This window comes from Macrotis lagotis, chromosome 1 (genome assembly GCF_037893015.1).
Source record: "Macrotis lagotis isolate mMagLag1 chromosome 1, bilby.v1.9.chrom.fasta, whole genome shotgun sequence".
In the NCBI taxonomy this organism is placed as follows: Eukaryota; Metazoa; Chordata; class Mammalia; order Peramelemorphia; family Peramelidae; genus Macrotis; species Macrotis lagotis.
In genome coordinates, this window is record NC_133658.1 from 161,700,282 (window position 1) to 161,712,602 (window position 12,321).

At 34.9% G+C, this 12,321-nt stretch overlaps 1 long non-coding RNA gene and 1 other non-coding gene across 3 annotated transcripts in view; both read right to left on the minus strand.

The window, feature by feature from the left end:
- Positions 1-12,321, minus strand: part of LOC141504358 (uncharacterized) — a 54,345-nt gene that overhangs the window by 18,340 nt on the left and 23,684 nt on the right. The window lies entirely within an intron of this gene.
- Positions 8,495-8,601, minus strand: LOC141510338 (U6 spliceosomal RNA). The gene has a single exon (XR_012474836.1). It is a non-coding gene; the product is annotated as a U6 spliceosomal RNA (small nuclear RNA).

Sequence of the window (12,321 nt, forward strand, 5' to 3'; positions counted from 1 at the left end):
CTATCAGATTTGGCAGTTAAGAGATTGTTATTAATTTTAGCAAGAGCAGTTTTCAGATGTAAATCAGAAGTCAGGTTGCAAGGGTTAGGGATTAAATAAGAGTGGAAGAAGAACCAGTGATTTGTTGTCAGGTTTTTTTTTTGGGGGGGGAATTTGACTGAAAGTGGGAGCAGAGAAATGAATAGAAGGGATGGTAGGACCTAATAAAAGTTTTTAAAGGATAGGGTAGACTTGGACAATAAGGAAGAGATCAATAGATAGGGGAAAAGTTGAAGCCTCAGTTCAAAGGGGTGTGATATAATGAGAAGACAGGGATGGGATCTAGAGCACATGGATTGGGGTTGGCCTTGGTAAGGTGGAAGACTTCCTTTGAGAATAGAGGAAAGTAGAAAAGAATGAGAGATGAAGAAAAGAAATTCTAAGATGAAGAGAAAGGGAAAAGAGATAGCTCACAACAAATGTCAATTTTTCTCAGCAAAGTAAGAGGGGAAAGTTCTTCCATAAATCCCCTGCTGAGAATTAAATTCAGTATACATCGCACTGGAGTAGGATTTTTAAGTGTAATTTAAAGTGTTCTTTTAAGTGAAACCCTCAGGTTGACTACTGCAATTACTCACTCTTCTGACATGGTTGGTTGGCTCAAATTCTTTTTGGGTCATATTTTGGGTCATTCCTTGATACATTTTAAATTAGCCAGTGTAGCAGATTGAGCAGTCAGGAAGACTCAAATCTGAAAGATTTGCTAGATGTTTGCTAGCTGTATGACTTCTCTGCATCTCACTTTTCTCATCTGTATTGGATTTAATGATATCTTAATGACTTCTAAGATCCTGTCCAACTTATCACTTGAGAAATAGAAACAACTCTTCTCAATGGCTGTGTGTGTATATGTATTTAAATAGATATGTGTGTATGTGTATCCATATACACACTCATATATAAAGTACAAATATACTATATATATATATAGTGGAAATAGATGGATAGATGGACACATACATACATACATGTCAGGGCAGCTAGGTAGTACAGTCGATAGAGTACTGGGCTTGAAATATGAGTTTAAATCTGATCTCAGATACTTAGTAGCTGTGTGATCCTATCCAAGTCAGTTCACTCTGCCTCAGTTTCTTCATCTGTAAAATGAGCTGGAGAAGAAAATGGCAAACCAGTATCTTTGCCAAGAATATCACAAAATAAGATCACAGAGAATTATACACTTTTGAAACAATTGAACATCAAAAATACATCCATACACATGTTTTCTATCTACCTACTTATCTAATCTGTCTATCTATCTATCTATCTATCTATCTATCTATCTATCTATCTATCTGTCTGTCTGTCTATCTGTTTATATATCATCTCTCTATTGATTTCCCATTCTGGACTTGAAAATTATCATTTCTTTGTAATGGATAGTACATTTCATCAAATAGCTTTTGAAATCATGGGCATCTGAATCCCTTGCCAGTTTTCCTGACTTATGTCTTGGCTAAGGATTCTGAAGACTGTAAGTGAGATTGATGACTTTGCTGTCTCACATAAGTCAAATTCATTAGCAAGTCAAGATATCACCCTCCTGATGTCATTGGTCCTTGCTGAGAAGGAAGTTCAAACAACAACAAAATGATTTCTAGTTCTAGAATTTTAGGATTATTTCATAAATTAATTTGACTAAATTCAGTGAATGCTTCTTTAATTCTTTACTATAAATCCAACTAACATTTTTTAAATGCATAAAATTTGCATGGCAATTGTTTGACATACACATTATTTTTCTTTTGTAAAACCTACCTAAGATTGTATTAGTAACATCAGTTATTCAGAAAATTCTTTCTTACCAAGTAACCATCCTAGTTCTTAAAGTTTTCAAAGTTATTTTATTACAATATTGTTATTCTATTAATTATTCTCCTGTTCTGTGGTTTCATTGCTACAGGGAACTTCCAAATACAGAAACTCTCTTTACAAATGAAGGTCACCATCTTCTCTACAAATAGTCTTAGAGAATTGCTTGGAATGTTATTCAAAGACTCATCCAATGTCACAGAATTGGTAGTAGCTCAGTTTTGGAAGTGTTGAGTTTGTGATATCGCCAGAGTATCCAGCTAGTAGGTAGGCTGTCAGTGATGGGACTCAAATGGAGGTTTTCCTTACTCTATAATCAGCTCTTTATCTACCAGTCTCAAAAATCTTGAGGAAATGTTGGAGAACAATTCAAGATAGAAGAGGGGAAAAGGGCTTATTCTGGTGGAGGAAAAGTATTAAAGACAAATTCTCAAAGAAAACAATTTCAGGTAGTTTCAGGTAAGGTAAGAAAGAAAATTTCTAGCATGGATTTAAAAAGGGACCTCAGAGGCTAACTGGTGTCTTCTCCTTCAGTTCACAGATAAGGAAATGAAGGTCCAGAGATGTTAAAATGCCTTATCCATGGTCCACCTGGCAATAAGTATCAGAAATGGAATTTGAGTTAATATATTTTGACTCCAGAGTCAAGGTTCTTTCTACTGTACTACACAGCTTTTAGAAAACAAGGGTAGCTTTGTGGGACAAATGGAAAAAAAAGGTGTGGTTGTCAAGCTGAGGAGATAAAAGAGAAAGAAAAGGCAGTTTGGGTGTGGTTAAAGTTGTTAAGGGTTGATAAAAGGTCTTAAAAGTGTAAGGAGGTGATAAAAAAGGTGTTGAGGTTTTAGGGGGTGTCTAAGAAATGAATTGTTAACAACTACAATCAACAATAAAGAAACAGTATAGTGATGAGGGAAATTTTTGCAGTGACTGAATTGAAACTGTGATAGTTGTTTCCACTTCAACCAGGTGACTGCTGTCTTGAGTTAATATTCAGTTTCATCTCTCCTCTTAGAAGAGAAGGTGAAGAAGCTTGAGGAGTGAGTACCTCTTCATCTTGTAGGTTTAGGAATAACAAAATATTCCTTAAAATACACATCTGCACCCTCACACATAGATGTTCATACATACAGAAATAGAGCTCTAATTTCAAAAACAAATAGAGTATTAGATGTGGCAGAGAAAACTTGACCTGGGACAAGAGATTTGGAGAGGAGAAGAATAGCACAAAAAGGAGAAAGGAAAGAAGGACTATTGTATATTTGAAGCTAAAGAAATAAATTTGAGACTTTTCCTTATGAGGAAGGAGCTATCTGTTTTGAGGATGAAGTGATTGTTCTCCAAAGAATGATACAATAGATTCAATAGTGAGTGATCATTGAGAAAGGATTAGAAGAGACTAGTCGTCTCTTTATGAATCCATAGGGGAAACCTAGTCAGCTTTTTGTCAGAGTGCATGTCACTTATGGACCTCAGTTTCCTTATCTGAAAAATAAGGGTGTTTGATAACATGATTTCTGAGGTCGCTTTACTACTGTACCCTATGATCTTATGATAAAAAGAGCTAGAGCTCCTAGCTCAAGGAAGTAAATGAAGCCTGATAGATATCACTAAAGCTTGTAGTCATAATTGAACTATGGCTGAGCTTGATATTACTTATTCAAAAGAAAGGGGTTAGAAAGAGGACACTGCAAATTAAGGAAATATATGTATGTGAAGAAATCTAAGAATATATAGGAGGGAGTCAAGTCAGTAAATTGTCAATAAATATGTACAGTGAGATATCACTCAGTTGTCCTTAAAGCATTGAAATCACCTATCCCAGATAAGCTATCTTCTTAAGATAGTGAGAAAACTTATAGATGTAATTGCTGAATGACTATCAGAGATTTGAAAGATTTGTCAGAATGGGAGAAACATGACAAGACAAGAGAAGGGCTAATATTGTCCCAATTAGTTTTTTTTAAAGGGAAGAAAATAGAGACTATTAACCATAGGCCAATGAACTTCATTTTGAGTCTTCACAAAATTCTAGAATGATACTTAAGGAGATGGTTAATGAACAATTAGAAAAAGAAGTAGTGATCATTAGCCAGAAAGGCTTCATTAAGAACAAGGCACACTATACTAATGTTATTTACTTTTTAGGTTTTCTAAATTAGTGGATTAGGGAAATTTTATAGATACAATTTCTCAGATTTTTGAAAAGTACCTCATATTTGATGAAGTATCTCATGTTATTCTTGTGGAAAAGATGTGGAATAGACAATGTCCAATTGAATGGGTTTGGAAATGATAGAATGACCAGATTCAAAGAATAGTCATGAATGTTTCAATGTCAACTTGGAAGGAGGTCTCCATTGGAGTATCTCAACAATCTGTGGTAACTTAATTTGTTCTTTTTTGGTGGGGGGAGAAGGAAGGAAAAAAGCATAGAGAGCATGATCATCAAATTTTTTATGACATAAAACTAGAAGGATTTCTTTTTTTTAAATTTTTTTTAATTTAAGGCAATGGGGTTAAGTGACTTATCCAAGGTCACAAAGCCAGGCAATTATTAAGTGTCTGAGGTAAGATTTGAACTCAGATCCTCCTGACTCCAGGACTGGTGCTCTGTCTACTGCACTACCAAGCTGCTCCCTGGAAGGAATTTCTAAGGATAATAGTCAAGAGCCCAAAATATCTTGATAACTTGGAACACTGGAATGAATCTGAGATTAAATGTTATTGTCATCTATGTTAGGAGGCACTCTGGAACTGGAATCAGGAAGAAATGAGTTCAAATCCAGCCTCAGATACTTTCTAGCTGTGTGTCCCTAGGCAACCTTTTTCAGTCCCCTTTTCCTCATTTGCAAAATGAAAATAATAGTAATAGCACCTTGAGGCATCTAGATGGTACAGTGGATAAAATGCTGTTCCTGGAATCAGGAAGACTTATCTTCCTGACTTCAAATCTGGTTTCAGACACTTACTAGTTGGGTGACCCTGGAAAAACCACTTAATTCTGTTTGCCTCAGTTTCCTCCTTTGTAAAATGAGCTGGAGAAGAAAATGGCAAAACTCTATCTTTGCCAAGAAAATTCCCAAAATGGGATCACAAAGAGTCAAATCCGACTGATGAACAACAAAAACTCATGATATACTCTGCCCTGATGAAGCAAATTCTAAATCACTATATTCAATTTTGAACACTAAATTTTAGTAAGGATATGGTTGAACTTAAGTACATTCCATAGATGACCAGGACAATGAAGAGCCTCAAGGTTATGTCTGTTGAGAATGCCTTGGAAAGAGAAGAGTCTGGATTACTTGATAGTTCTCTTCAAAAATGTTAAGGCTGTTATGAGGAAGAGGATTTGAGGCATTAGTTGTTTTTGGACCTAAAGAGCAGAACAGATCATTTAAATTAGATGAATATCTATTTCAACAACTGTAAAATGAAGGGGTTGGACTAGAGGGTCCTTGCAGCTCTAAATTTATGATCCAATAATATAAATATATCATATTAATCTATAATATGAAAGGTAATGCATTCTAGCATTTAGAGTCAACAGAAAGTGGAATGGGCTGAATCTGGACAGGAATCTCTCAGGTTCATTATAATAAGGATTCTTTTGGGGAATGGGTTGGATGAGATGATTTTTATGAGACCCTTCCAACTCTGAAATTCTGTGATTCTTGCCATACTAATGATAATTTTGTTTGCTGTCAAAGATTAGCATGTTTTTTGCGGGGAAGGAGCAGGGATAACTTGGGTGGCTCATATACTAGATGCCCAGAAAAAATTTGAAGACAAGTTGCCAATTACTCTTTATTTTCCTGTAGTATTTATCAATTTACTTCTGTGATGTTAGAGCAGTATTTAGAGGTAGGATCATTATTTTTATTTTCATTTAAAAAACTGACAACTAGAGTAATTATTTTCATTTACCACTGGAATCTTTTTTTTTATGTTTTTGAAGGGCAAATGGAGTTAAGTGGCTTGCCCAAGGCCACACAGCTAGGTAATTATTAAGTGTCTGAGACCGGATTTGAACCCAGGTACTCCTGACTCCAGGGCCGGTGCTTTATCCACTGCGCCACCTAGCCACCCCTCACTGGAATCTTTTAAGATTATTATTCATTGCATATGAAGACTAAAAAAGTGCTTAAAATAGACGGTGATCTTTTGCTTATGGGAACTCATTTTAAAATAATGGTCAGTGAATCATCTGAATGTCAACAGCAAGTCATTTCTTATATCTTTAAATTTCTGCCACCAAAAAACTCTTTCTCATTTGTTCTTCTCTTGTATTATGATCACCTTTAAACCTCCATATGAAAGGACTCAATGAGATTTTTGGATAATTTTTTTTTTAATCTTTAGGTATCTCAACTGCAGCTTGGAAGAGCCTGAGAGAGTCCTGTTTAGACTCAGAGAACAGTGGAACTATTTCCAGGGAAGCAGAAAAACAGAGGAGACTATGACTAGAGATGGAATTTACTATCCCAAAAGTCCTAGTTGAAATGATTAGAAAATTAGAATTTCCAATCTAGAAGTGTTTATGGGTTTTTTTGAATAGTTACAAACCTTAAGATTTTAAAGTTAACTTTAATTTTTTTAACACCAGCTGACTGGTGCCACTTTCTTTTCTCACTTTTGAGTGGTTTTCCTGAGTCATTTATCAGTAGCATGGTGTGGAGCCTGAAGAAAGTACCAAATGAGTGGGAAAGGAATGGTTGAGTGAAGTCAAGGTGTTGATTACACAGCTTTGAATGAAAAGAGCTGTGAAATGTAAATCATGAAAAGCTGGGGATCTTCTGTAATTAAATAAACCAAGAATGACCACCACTAGATTAGCAAACTGAATCCCCACTCTAGAGTGGAATCTGTAGAGGGTGCAGCAAAAGCAGAGGGTTTGTGTGGGGTGGAACCAAGATGGCAGCATGAAGCTAACATGCTCCCAAAGCTTTTCCCTACCAAAACTAAATGAAGTCTCTATTCTGACATTCACACTGCAGATCCTACCAAGAAAAAGAGAAGATTCAAATAAGTTTTCAACTGTAGACATCATGAAGGATCTTCAGTAAAGGTCTATCTCTTTGCAGGAAAAGGGGAAATAAAGTCCAGGAGGTGGGAGAGCAGGAAAGCCAGCAGGAGGCTTAGTCACAGTGTAATCCAGGTCCCAACAACTTAACAACAGCAGAGGTCCTGGCAGCAAGATAGTAAACCAGCAGGGAGGACCCCCAAACCCAACAAAGTTTGAACCCTGAGAACACCAGGGTAAAAGACAGGACTGGGTTGGGAACAAACCACTGTTAAGCCAGAACCTAGACATAAAGGAGGAAACAAACCTCTGCAAAGACAAGGCCTGGACTGCATAGGCAACATCTTGGCCAATGACAAGCCAGGAATCAGACCACAGCCCTGGCAATAAAAGAAAACAAAAAACAAAAAAAACAAAAAGCTTGGATCTATACTCCCTATACTCTAGAAGCAGAGCAAAACCAACGAAAATGAACAAAGAAGCTAAAAGAGCACTCACTATAGAAAACCACATTATAGACAAAATGTCTGAAGTGAAAAAATCACTTACAGGGGAAGTATCAAAACAGTGTATAAAGTGGACTCAAATACAAAAGCTCATCAAAGAGCTTAAAAAAGAATTTAAAAACCAATGAAGAGAGGAAGAAGAAAAATGAAAATAAGAAATGAAAGTCATGCAGGAAAATTATGAAAAATTGACCAAAGAAATCAACTCTGTTTAAAGTAGAAATAACCAACTGGAAAAGGAAACACAAAAAGCTAATGGAAGAAACTAAAACCCTAAAAATTAGAATTGAACAAATAGAAACCAATGAATCTACAAGACTTTAAAATTCCATCAAGCAAAATAAAAAGACTGGTAAAACTGAAGAAAATGTAAAGTACCTTTTAGGGAAAACAAATGAACCAGAAATAGACCCAGGAGAGACAATCTATGAATTATTGGACCACCAAAAGCCTGGATCAAAAGAAGAACATGCATAAAATCATGCAGGAAATTATAAGGGAAATATGTCTAAATCTACTAGAACAAGATAACAATATAACCATTGAAAGATTTCACAGAACCTCTCTAGAAAGAGACCCCAGGAAAAAACTCCAAGGGCTGCAATAGCCAAATTCTGGAATTCTCAAATAAAGGAGAGAATATTGCAAGTAGCAAAAAGAAAACAATTCAAATACAAAGGAGACAATAAGACTCATACAGGACCCATGAGCCTCAACACTGAAGGATTGGAAGACCTGGAATAGCATATTTTAGAGAGCAAAGCACCTGGAATTGCAATTCAGAATGGATTGTCCTACAGAATTTAGCATATACTTTCAGGGAAAAAGATGGATGTTCAACAAAATAGAGGACTTCCATAATTTCCTGACACAAAGACCAGAACTGAACAGAGAATTCAATCACCAAATACATGATTCAAGAATAGCATAAAAAAGGTAAATGTAAAGGGGAAGGAAAAAAAATCCAAAACAAAACAAATGTAGGTCAAGAATATCAAATTGTATACAGCTCTAAAAGGGAAGATATAACACTTCTAATTCTTTTTTTTTCGATTTTTTTGAAGGCAATGAGGTTAAGTGGCTTGCCCAAGGCCACACGGCTAGGTAATTATTAGAAAATATGGAATGCTTCACGAATTTGCATGTCATCCTTGAGCAGGGGCCATGCTAATCTTCTCTGTATCATTCCAATTTTAGTATATGTGCTGCTGAAGTGAGCACTAACACTTCTAATTCTTTAGAACTTTACTTTTCTTAGGATAATTAAAGGGTAGAATATAATAGAAGAGAATGAACTTAAAATGATATGGTATAATTGAGTCTTATCTCTCCATGGAAGAGGTCCTAGGAAAAAAAAGAAGAGCTAGAAGATGTCACTATGTTTGAGATAAAAAGCCATGAAAAAAAGCAGGGGTGTTAACTTTAAACTTAAATGTCTCATTATCCTTTGACCCACTTTAATTCTACTGTTTTTAGCTCCTTGTCTAATGAGGGCATTATAAACTTCAAGGTCCTGAGGCAGTGTGTCTGGTAACTTACAATCATTGTAAAGTTCTCAGGTGAGACATTCAGAGCCTCCCAGCACTTAGAGATCTTTAAGATTCTTGCAGTTAAATAGATCAGGGTTTGACTTAAACTTGTTAACAAGGGGTTAAGTACCCTAGGTGAGGAAAGAGGAGGGGTAAAATGGGAGAGAGAATAGGCCTTGCTTCACTTAAAAAGCTGTTAAATACCATGCAGGGGGGGAAGGTAATATATGGAAGAAAATAGGCCTTACCTCACTTAACAGGGGTTAAGTACCCTGACCCTGGGTGGGAGAGGGGGAGGGGGCAATGTGTGAGAGAAAGTAGGCCTGGGGGGCACAAATAGTTCAAAAAATGATATGGCTTTGGATGATAATTTGGCTCATGAGGAGGATTGTGTGTATTTGAAAGATACCTGAAAAGGGGGTAGGGTAAAAAATGATTATAATTATAATTTGATGTAATTTGAGTCAAAGCTGCCTATCAAACAATCAAGCAAACAATATGATGATACCTTGATAACAATATGAGCTTATCAATCGATCAAATAATCAAACTATGATTGATGATACCTGATTAATAATAGTATTAGAGCAATAAGTAACACCAAGGGAAGAGGCACAAAGATTTATAATTTTAGAGGGAAAGAAGAGAGAATGTGAATGTTGAGTAAATTCTATTCAATAGATTTAGCTCAGAGAGAGGGAATAAGATATATTCCCACTTGGGTTTAAAAATCTACCCTGATCTATAGGGAAGAGGGAGACTGGGAAAGGGAAAATAAGGGGAAAAAGGAACTTATAAAAGGGAAGGTGAAGTTATAAGTGAAAATAAACTGAAAGTTAGATTTTTAAAAGAAAAGTCAAAGGGAAAGTTAGTAAAATTTTGATAAGGAGGAATAATAGGTAAAAGAAAAAGAAAAATATGAATGGAGAAGGATAGCATGGAGGGAAATACAGAATTAGTAATCTTAGCTGTAAATGTGAATGGAATGAACTCTCCCATAAAACTGAAGTGAGTAGCAGAATGGATTAAAAACCAGAATCCTATAATAGGGTGTTTACAAGAAACATATCTGAGGTAGAGAGATACATGCAGGTGAAAGGTAAAAGGTTGGGGCAAAATATATTATGCCTCAGTGGAAGTAAAAACAATCTGGGGTAGTGATCCTAATTTCAGATAAAGTAAAAGCAAAAATCAATCTCATTAAAAGGGCTAAGGAAGGAAACTACATCTTCTTAAAAGGCATGATTGGTAATGAAGCTATATCATTACTAAACATGTATACACCTAGTGGTATAGCATCAGAATTTCTAAATGAAAAGCTGAGTGAATTACAAGGAGACATAGGCAGCAAAACTTTAATAATGGGGGACCTCAATTTCCCCTCTCTCAGAACTAGATAAATCTAACCACAAAATAAACAAGAAGGAAATTAAAAAGGTGAATGAAATCTTAGAAAACTTAGATATGATAGACCTCTGGAGAAAACTTAATGGGGATAGAAAAGAATATACCTTTTGCTTGGCAGTACATGGCACCTACACCAAAACTGATCATGTACTAAGGCACAAAAACTTATAATCAAATGCAGAAAGGCAGAAATAATAAATGCACACTTCTTAGACCATGATGCAATAAAAATGACATGTAATCAAAGGTCATGGAAAGATAAATCAAGAACTAATTGGAAATTAAATAACTTTATTTTAAATAATGGGTGGATCAAACAGCAAATAGTAGAAATAATCAATAATTATATACAAGAAAATGATAAAAATAAGACATCATATCAAAACTGATGTGATTCAATCAAGGCAATTTTGAGGGGAAACTATATATTTCTAAATGCCTACATGAATAAAATAGAGAAAGAAGAGATCAATGAATTCAGTATACAACTTAAAAAACTAGAAAAAAAGGACAAATTAAAGATTCTCCAATTAAATAACCAAATTAGAAATTCTGAAAATCAAGGGAGAGATTAATAAAATTGAAAGCAAAAAACCCATTGATCTCATAAATAAAACTAAATGTTGGTTTTATGAAAAAAAATCAATAAAATAGACAAACATTTGGTTAGTATTATTTAAAAAAAGAAAGAAGATAACCAAATTACATATTTCAAAAAATGAAAAGGGTAAATGAACCACAAATGAGGAGGAAATTAAAGAGATAATTCAGAGCTACTTTGCCAAACTGCATGCCAATAAATTGGATAACTTGAATGAAATGGATGAATATTTCTCAAAACACAAACTACCCAGATTAACAGAAGAGGAAATAAATTACTTAACCCCATTTCAGAAAAATAAACTGAAGAAACCATCAAAAATTTCCCTAAGAAAAAGTCTCCAGGTCCAGATACATTTACAAGGGATTTCTACCAAATATTTAAGGAACAATTAATTCCTATTCAACATAAAATGTTTTTTAAAATAGGAGAGGAAGAAGTTCTGCCATACTCCTTTTATGACACCAACATGGTGCTGATTCCTAAACCAGGAAGAACCAAAACAAAGAAAATTATAAACCAATCTCCCTAATGAATATTGATGCAAAAATCTTAAATAAAACTCTAGCAATGAGACTACAGCAAGTTATTACTAGGATAATACATCATGATCAGGTAGGATTTTCAATAAAATCAGGGGTGAAAAGAGGATGCCCATTATTACCATCTCTATTCAACATAGTATTAGAAATGCTAGCAGTAGCAATAAGAGAAAAACATAAAGAATTGCAAAGAGGAATCAAAATTTTTATTCTTTACAGATGTTATGATGGTATACCTAGAGAACCCAAGAAAATCATCTAAAAAATTCCTTGAAACAATTAACGAATTCAGTGAAGTAGCAGGATATAAAATAAACCCACATAAATCATCAGCATTTCAATATATGAACAACAAAGCCCAAGAGCAAGAGATAGAAAGAGAAATTCCGTTTAAAAATAGCTATGGACAACATTAAATACTTGGGAATCTACCTCCTAAGACAAACTGAGAAACTGTATGAACACAATTATAAAATACTTCTCACTCAAATAAAGTCAGATCTAAATAATTGGAAAAATGTCAAATGCTTATGGTTAGGTTGAGCTAATATAATAAAAATGACAATTTTATCCAAATTAAATTACTTACTCAGTGCCATATCAATAAAATGACCAAATAACTACTTTACTGAGCTAGAAAAAATAGTAACAAAATTCATCTGAAGCAATAAAAGGGCAAGAATAGCAAGGGAACTGATGAAAAAAAATGTAAAGGAAGGTGGCCTCTCTCTCTACCAGATTTAAAAGCAGCAGTCATCAAAACTGCCTGGTACTGGTTAAGAAATAGAGTAATGGGGGCAGCTAGGTGCCATAGTGGATAAGGCACTGGCCCTGGAGTCAGGAGTACCTGGGTTCAAATCCG